A 9303-nucleotide genomic window follows, 5' to 3' on the forward strand; every position below is an offset into this window, starting at 1 on the left:
CAGCATGTCAAAACATAATTCTCATTCTAAATCCAAAAAGACATCACTATTTCAGCAAACAGGAAAATCACAAATTACTTGCTGACTGCAGTTTTCTTCTGAAATAAAAATAATATTACAAATAGAGATATTACATTTTAATTTATATTTTACAAAAAGAAGTCCTTATTTGATTTGAATGGAAGGTAGCACATAACAACATTCAGTCAAATAATTTTAGAAGGTAAAATATTATATTAAAAAAAAATCCCAACAAAACAAACCAGCAAAATAAAAAAACCCCAGAACAGTCAAGAGGAGATATCTTGAATGAGAAATCTGTTACCCAAATATTGGAGAGCCTTAGACTTCAGTGAAAGTGCTGTTATTGTAGTGACTAAGGAAGAATCTTCTTTCAGAGACAATGTACTGAATTTTTCTGGTTGAATATGGTGATTCAAAGGTGTATTCAATCTCTTATTTCTTGGAAAAACAACATAGTAGAATAACTTTCCTTCGATTAAATGGAGCAGTTCAAATTTTTTGAAACAATAAAAATATGTTTATTATATCTTTGGTAATCTATGTTAAACTGTGAGAAAACACCCTCTATTGATCAGCATAACCAAAAAAGTATTTTATAATTTGATAGGCTCATTAAAGGCATTCTACGTAATTTTTTATTAAATTAATAATTTACTTTCCTAGAACATTTTCATGAAGATCATATATTTTCTTCTTAATAACCACATGCAATTTCAAAATATTTTCCTCATATAAAATAGTATGTTAAATATGTATACTTCCCACAGCATTAAATTAATCCTTTTATATAAAATACTTTAATAACAAGAATTTGAACTGACTTTCATATTGTTGAAGAAGGAAAGGTATTTTTACTCTGTGTGTTGTGTAATTTATGTCATTTAAAGTCATAATTAGTCTCACAATGCAGCTTTATTCATTATTTAAATGAAAGCGAAAAATACAGTAGACAAGCTTCTTTTGTTATTTTTTGTTTTATTGCTGTTAAGAATAAATAGCACACCAATAAAAATTGTTCAGCTAAGTTACCCATTTATAACAGTTTTGTGTTATTATATAATTGAATATCAATCCATGCAGATACAAGGCACAAATATTGCTCAAAAGTAAAACGTTTATAAAGCATATTCTAACAATATTTTTATTGCTTATCATCTGGGATAATAACAGTAACTGAATGACCATGATTAGTAGATCTTTAGTGTATATTGCCTGATTTGGGCATTAGAGATCATATCTGATGACCACTATTGTACTATTGTATCCATGAGGCTTGAATATACAAGCAGATGCAACTGTATATGGAGATATTTTCAAGTTAGATACAGGAGGCAGATATTAAAAATATATAAAAAAAAAAGAAGTATAACTTGTCCAGAAATGTTATGGGGAGGAGGGGAGAGAAGGGGGCTGTTTTTTGTGGGTTTTAGTGGTTTGGGGAGGGGAGGTTTTATTGGTCAGTTATATCTTGAAACAAATGATAGGGATCCACATGTAATGGAAAGTAGGCCAAAATAAAAAGGCTAATGAAACAAACATCTGACAAACCTACAGAACAATTAAGGGTGGAAAAGTCTTCTAATGATACTGAGTCCAGCCATTAACCTACATGGGGAGGTTTAGATTAGATATTAGGAAAAAAATCTTCACTGGAAGGGTGGTCAAACATTGCAACATTCTGCCCAGGGAAGTGGTGGAATCACTGTCCCTGGGAGTGTTCAAAAAATGTGTAGATGTGGTGCTTAGGGACACGCTTTAGTGGTGGCCTTGGCAGTGTAGGCTACAGGTTGGGCTCAATGATCTTAGAGGTGTTTTCCATTGGAAAAAAAAAGAAGAAAAAAAATACCTGATATTTTCATAGAAAATTCAATCTGTTTTGAGGACAAAATATCTGTAGAAAAAATGGAGCAGTTCCTTTGGAGAAATCAAGTTCTTTAGCATGAATTCAGTTTTCAAAAGATCATACATTGCTGCAAAGGCTGTTTTGAAAAAAATCACGGTACTGGCTATAAAGATCACTTTCTGTTGGCAGTTCATAAATTGGGCATAGAAGAGGCAGTGCATAGGTTACTAGAGATTTGGGATGTAAACAGTATTTGGAAGATGAAAAGCATGAGCTGCTTTGTCAAATGGCTGCAGACTGTGTATACCAATAGAAAAGGAAGCTCTCTGCAATGGCTGTATAAAAATTAATATTCACTGAAAGAGACAGGAGTTCTGGGCTAAAACATTATCTAATTGTGTATGCAAAGACTGTATCAAATTACATTTGCACAGGCAGGCAGATCAAGAATGCTGTCATCCTTAATTCTGAAATCCTTAACTTTCGAACTTTGACATTCTTTTAACATAATTTTTCAATATAGTGTGTAATGTATAATGCATATATGCAGAAAAGGCAGCTCTGGCAGTAACATGTTCTCATTTCATCTGTTGCTAGCTATTTCTTTTCTCAGAAAACTTATCAAACCCAAAAGCATTTCATAATTCGCATCAGAAGGGAACTGACTTTCTTCTATCAGTCTTAATTCTTTCTTTTTGTTACTATTAAAACAGTTATCTGTACCAGCTAATTTGATTTTGACTTGCTTTTATATACTACATTCCTATATTTGATTGTCTGAAAGGAAAGGGAAATCAAGTACATAAAAAGATTCAATCAACCTCTGTCTACTCTAGTCTCACAGGTATGGTAAAAGGGGATGCTTTCAAAAGATCTTTTTCTCTTACAAAGATATCTGTAATATCAGGACCAAACTGCATTAAAATAATAAAAAATCCCTTGACTACTAGCAGCAACAATCAGAATTGGCATTCAATTTGTATTCCACCAGAACATTTTAGCTTGCCATCTTATTTCAGCAAGCAGATGGTGCAGTGTTTAGTTCTCAGCTGTTGGGAACGTTGATGGACTCATCAGCTTTGGCACAGTATGTGTTGTACTTTTTAAATAATAACACTTTTCAGTAATTGACAGAAATTGCACAATTCAACTATGCACCCAATGCTCAGCACGGGGCGATGCATTATGTGAAGTTAATGTTTTATTAACTTCAGCTAGTAACTTCAGTTTTCTGATAGTCTGAGAGATTTCATGTCAAAAAGCATTAGTCATTTCATGTATTTGATTTACCTGAATTTTGTCTAAGAATAATGTCTCTTGAGATAACTTGGGGGTTTTTTTTGGTTTTTTTTTTTAATATAAAATATGTAGATTGTCCAGGTACCTTGACTAATTTACCTTGTTTAAGGAAATCCTGAATATTTATATAAATATCAGAAAATATTGCAACTGCCGAAAAAGTGCTCTTCTGTATCTTTTATGTGACCTTAGAACTTCAAAGTGAGTTACAAAAGAACTGTTTTGGTTTTAATAACACAACTGTTCAGACACTGAGTCCCAATTTTTCTTTTCTCTGCTAGGTATTTCCTTGACATCTCAGACTTGTACATTTTATTAAAAAAACCAAACTATCATAGCTGTCAAAGTACAGGATTAACTCACTTCCACTTGGAAAGTCTTCTCAATAAAATAGATTCTACTTTAACCAAGATACATAATGCCTGAAAAAGATAAATCAGTACAAAAGAGGTTTCAATCACTTGTTCAGAAGGAGCCATAGCTAAAGTCTCTTTTAAAAATGATTTGCTGATTTTACATAGAAGATTTTTGGCCAAGACAAACCACTGTTTAAACAGTGAAACATAAAATACAAAATTGCACTAAAAAAAAAAAAATAGACTATGTTACTGCCTCATAATGCCTTGTAATCCAAGGGTTCAAAAAGAGAGGGTGTAGCACACCAAAAATATCCAAATAGTTCTAAATGAAGGGTCATTTCTAAAAGGAGTAACTATCAATTTATAGAAAGTGGAACTCTGAAAGTTCTTATTCAACCAGTTCAATCTCTGTTTTTTATATTTTCTCATCACATAGCAATTTTTATAGGTAATTTTTCAAGCTATGTTCACGTAACAGTATTATAAATATGTTTTCATTATATAGCAAATTAAATTGTCTTTACAGATCAGAATAGGCTGAATATTAACCCTTCAATATGCAACTTCTAGAACTCTATTAAGATAAGCTCTGAAGTACTTAAATTACTCATATTTCCTAAACTGGGAAATTTATTGTGGAGAAATGACTGTGTTGTTTGGAAAAAAAAAAACCACAGCAAAACAAAATAACCCTAAACAGCTACATGACCTTTTCAGGAGATGATTCACCTATTAAGTAACACAGTGAAATTACCCACAGATAAACAGAATTTTTCTCAGACACCAGAATGACTTTTTTTTTTTTTTTTTTTTTTGAGAAAGATAATTGGCAGGTTAAAGCTAAATAGACTATAAAAGAGAAGATCTGTGAGCAGAAGTAGAGGAGACAAGATGTTGAGAAAGAAAGGCAGAAAGAGGAGAAAGAAGACTTTCAGTGACAAGATAACACAAAACTTTACATCAAATTTAAAAATGAGAGAAAAAAATATTCTCTCTCTCTGGGTAGACTACTAGATAGGCCTCCAAGCATGTTCAGAAATCAAGATTTCTTGTTGAATTCACTATGCAGTTTAAACTCACACTGATTTCAAGAAAAGTGTATACAGCAGAAGCTGAATTAGAACTTTAGGATTAGTCAACCAATAACTCAGAAATACAAATTACTAAATAAAATTTAATATGATTATGGTATAGATTATGATTTTAGCATTTTAATGTAAAATAAATTTCCATGGCAAATTTCTAATTACCCAAACAATTTCTTAGCAACATCACTAAAAATTACCAAAAATCTGCACTTTGTCCTTTTGAGGATTTCATTGCAAGTCTTCAGAGAATGCACTGGATTCTGAGATGGCAAAACAATTCAGGTTTTAAGAGTGGCCAATAAAAAGGTATTATGAGGTAAGATAAACACATTGAAAGAAATTCAGTGTCAGTCTTTCACTGCTTTGCTTATCTTATCAAGATTAATGTATCAATCTCTATAGGAAGCAAAAGGAAACTAATAAAATTTTAGAGGTTTTTTTCCCCTCACACTTTTCCAGTCCCAAATTGACATTGTTGTTTTTAGAGGGTTTTTGTGGGTTTGGGTTTTTTTGTTTTGGTTTGGGTTTTTTGTTGTTTTGTTGGGTTTTTGGTAAGGGTTCTCCAGTGGGATTCAGCAAGCAGCTCAATTTCAGTATGCTCTTACCTTAGAGATTCTGAAAACTATACAAGTCAGTAGGACTAAAGATGCTTCAAAGTAAGTGCTATTAATACTCCATTTTTCACAGCATTAATCATTTTCAAATATGGAGTTCATATTGTGTATCAATACAAAGAAATTAAGAAGATGCTTTGGTTAGTAATGTAATATGCAGAAGTTCTTCATGGCCACTTTAGATGGCCATCCTGTCAATATATATTCAATCTATTCTGTTAATAGATAACTCTATGTCTGAAAACATGACCACATGAAGTCTTCTAGAATACTTCATTAATTGTGTATATTGTTTATATTAAAGTGCTTCTCTTCAGTATTTGTTGAATGGACAAACAGTCCAAAGAATTAATTAATGTACAAATTCCACTTAAAACCACTACAGTTTCCATTCCAGCTGGTGTAGCTGAAACATAGTGCTTTTCCTCTCTCACTATTTGTTTTACATTTTTTTGCCTGAATTAATATTCCAGTTTCCCTTCAAGAACTTATTTTCTAAGAATAATCTCTCATATATCTTAATGTTATTTCTTTTCATGATGAGGCATACAACAAGAAGAACAATGGGATGGTGCATAGTTGTATCAAAATCGTTACATTCTTTAAGTTTTTCAAAGCACCATCTTATTGAGGTATTTGGGACATATTATTTCTTTGTATTAGAATAGCTGGAAAGATTAGAATCCAAGTATGATTGAAGTAGTTCTATGTACATTTGTACTGATTCACAGCTGTGTATTTTATATCTTGACAAAAAAATCAGATTAAATAATTAATTAACTGTACATTATATTTTGCAATACATATCACATATTTCTGTTCTTGCATATTATTAAACACTCTTCCTATGGTCACATTATAGAAAATATGTCTCATGATGTTTATGTATTTCCTTTGTCACTGAAATTTTATCAAATATATGTCTCTACACTAAAATAAAACATAATGCCTAGAGGACTTCAGGTTCCTGTGAAGAGAGAGCAGGGCTAAATCACGGTCACAGCCCTGCACTTCAGGAGAGAAGCGATCTCCTTGGGAGAATCCCAAAGAATACACCCATGGAGAGAATAGAGTCCCAGAGAGCTAGATGATACCTCCTTCCACCTCAAAAACAGGCTACCTCGAAGAGCATGACGTCAAGGCAAGGTGGCAAGGGGCCCCACTGTATGTACAATGCATTCCTGACTAAAATCATACATCAAAATGAAGTATACTGGAAGTACGGTCAGGTGACCGGGGGCAGGGGCAATAAATGAACATTTTCTGAGGGTAGTAATTGAGTTAAGAAAGCCAAATCTCACCTGGACCTGAAGCTATCAAGGGATATTAAGGGCAGCAAGAAAGGGACATGAAGAGGTACATTATCTGCCAAAAAAAAATCAGGAAAACATAGGCTTCATGCTGGATGCTATCAGACATTTTCAAATTAAGCCTGAAGCAATCAGTCACTGTTTCAGGTAACAAATGTAATGTGACTCCATGATAAATTGTCAGGCTTATTTCTTCTATTGTATAATAATTATTATTGGTTTAATGATTACTTTCTAATATGTATCCAGCACTTTGTAGTGTACTTTTTCTTTGGCGCAGGAGGCCCCCTTCACAGTGGACTCTCGTGTAGAAAATAGTTCTTAGCAGGTCTCACAAAGGTAGCTATATTATTTGACCTTAAACTACCTTCCTTATTTTCATATGGAATATGAATAATAATTAATTTTTAACATGTATTTTCACTGTAAAGCAAGAAATACATTTTTATGTATACTGACAGTATTGTATTCTTATATTTTGCTCAGTATGGATACTGAAAATGTCTCAGTGAGTTTAGTGCCAGTACCTTGATGTGATAAAATATAGGAAATCAACAGGTATGCAACATTTTGCAGATGGAAATTGTGCTCACCAAAGGATGACTAAAGAACTCTGTGTTTTCTGAAAGATTCTTTCTTATAGACTTTTTTCTAGCTAAATTTTTTTTGTTGGCCTTCCATAAAAATAGTGCTTGAGCCTTCACAGACCAGGATGAGGTTACCTTTTAAATTTTATTTATTGTAAGGCTGTCATTCTACAGATCAAATAATATACCACTGTGCAGACAGAAACTGTCTTGTTATTAATAAAATGAGCTCATCAGCTTACTTATCCAGGAACTTACAGAAGTAATTAATGAAAATGTGACTATTCACTTTGATCCCCAAGTCCCCTCTAAAGTCACAGCTTTCACAAAAAAGTGTCAACAATTACTTTTTAAAAATGTATTAGCAAGTGTACTGAATAACTCTGAACCAAACCAAAGTTCTGAGTGATCCTATCTACGGTAAAGACAACCATATTTCATGAGAGACCTGTGAAATTGGTTGTTCTCTACTGTCACTGGTGATACAATTATATACAGATACATCCACTTCCTCATTAGATAACACAGCTTTAGTCATGCAGCTGCATAGCAGGCTTGGGCTACATCTAGATTATGTATCTCTATATTTTATCTTTTTAAATCTAGATTCTTTTGAAAAATTCATATTTAGCATAAAGCAAAATTGTTTCATTTGGGACCACACTTTTCAAATTTAAAAGCATGATGCTGTCCTCTTTGCATCTGTAGGCATATGTACAAAGGCAATATATACACAATGGCACGTGGAAGAAGAATCTCTGAGTACATTAAAAAAATTCTATGTAGTAGTGAGTAGGATAAATGCTACAATTTTGTCATTCAGAGCACATTATATTGACTACTGAAGAATAGCATTGAATTTTCTTAAATCCAAAATAGCCTGTAAATTTCTATTCAGAAAAATATATGTAGCATATCACAGAAAATGCACTGAAAAAAAAGAGAAACTATGTATAGGGAAGTTAGAATTATTCTTATATATGCATGTATATACATATATATATATATACACACTTATCCAATTTGCATTTAGTTCAAGAAAGAATTTGAAAGCAAAACATCAGAAACAAGCAGACAGTTTATATTCTCATAAAATAAGACTTCTTCAGCTGGAAACAGATTCCTTTCCCCAGTGTTTCTCACAACATTGTGGGTACTGTATTCCTGCTACAAAAGTTTCCACTGCCACCTAAAGTATCCAAAGAAAAGTCTCTAATTTTCAAAGATTGCTTATTAAAAAGCAATACCAATGAACAAAATATTCCCCACTAGGTGAAAATCAATAATTTATTAAAAAATATATAATATTTCATATTAATGTATGAAAAATATAACAACATATATGTGTTCGATGCTGCATATGATAACTTCATTTAAAACAGGAGCTGTGTAAGGTCATTTTAGCATGGCAGCTGTGATTAAGAAAGAATGATAGACGTGTAAACATGCATTATTGTGACAAATGAAGACTAAGATATTTTACCTATTCTTACAACTTTTCAATGAGCAACAAAACTCTCATTGACCTTACCCGTAACTTGATCAAGAACTCCGTAAAAAACAGCCATCTAACAGTAATGTTGGCTTTTCTTACCTCCATTTGATTTCAGTAATGTACTGGCACACAACCAAGCACCTGAAGACATATATATACACACACATACATAGGTCATTTACACTGACTAGATGAAATAGTAGAATTTTATTATCAGATAAAATATTATTCATGATAAGTGGAGCTGTGCTAAAAATCAGCCAAGACAAGGTCTCAGTTTTGTAAAGTTCTGTGTGAATACAAAACAGGTGATTTTTTTTTTGCATGAAAAGCTTAACCATAAAAAACTCATCGTGCACAATTATAACCATGCTGAAAGAGACTGTTCACAATCTTTAAATAGGCAAAATGTATGCACACGACCATTTCCTCTTCTGTGGTGCATTGAGCTTGCCTGGCTGCCATGCACCCACACAGCTGCTCTCTCACTCCCCCTCCTCAAACAAGAGAAGCTCAGGTAAAGACAGTGAGATCATTTACCCATTACCATCACAGGTAGAACAGGATTCCCTTGATGAAAATTTATTTAATTGAATAGTAAGAAAAAAAAAAGGAAAGAAAAATTAAAATTATGCCTTTCCCTCACACTCAGACTTTATCCCTTTCCTTCATTCCCAACTCTTC

The sequence above is a fragment of the Corvus kubaryi genome, unplaced genomic scaffold (genome assembly GCF_017639235.1).
Source record: "Corvus kubaryi isolate FWS band 111438036 unplaced genomic scaffold, C.kubaryi_AGA036_p1.0 133, whole genome shotgun sequence".
NCBI lineage: Eukaryota > Metazoa > Chordata > Aves > Passeriformes > Corvidae > Corvus > Corvus kubaryi.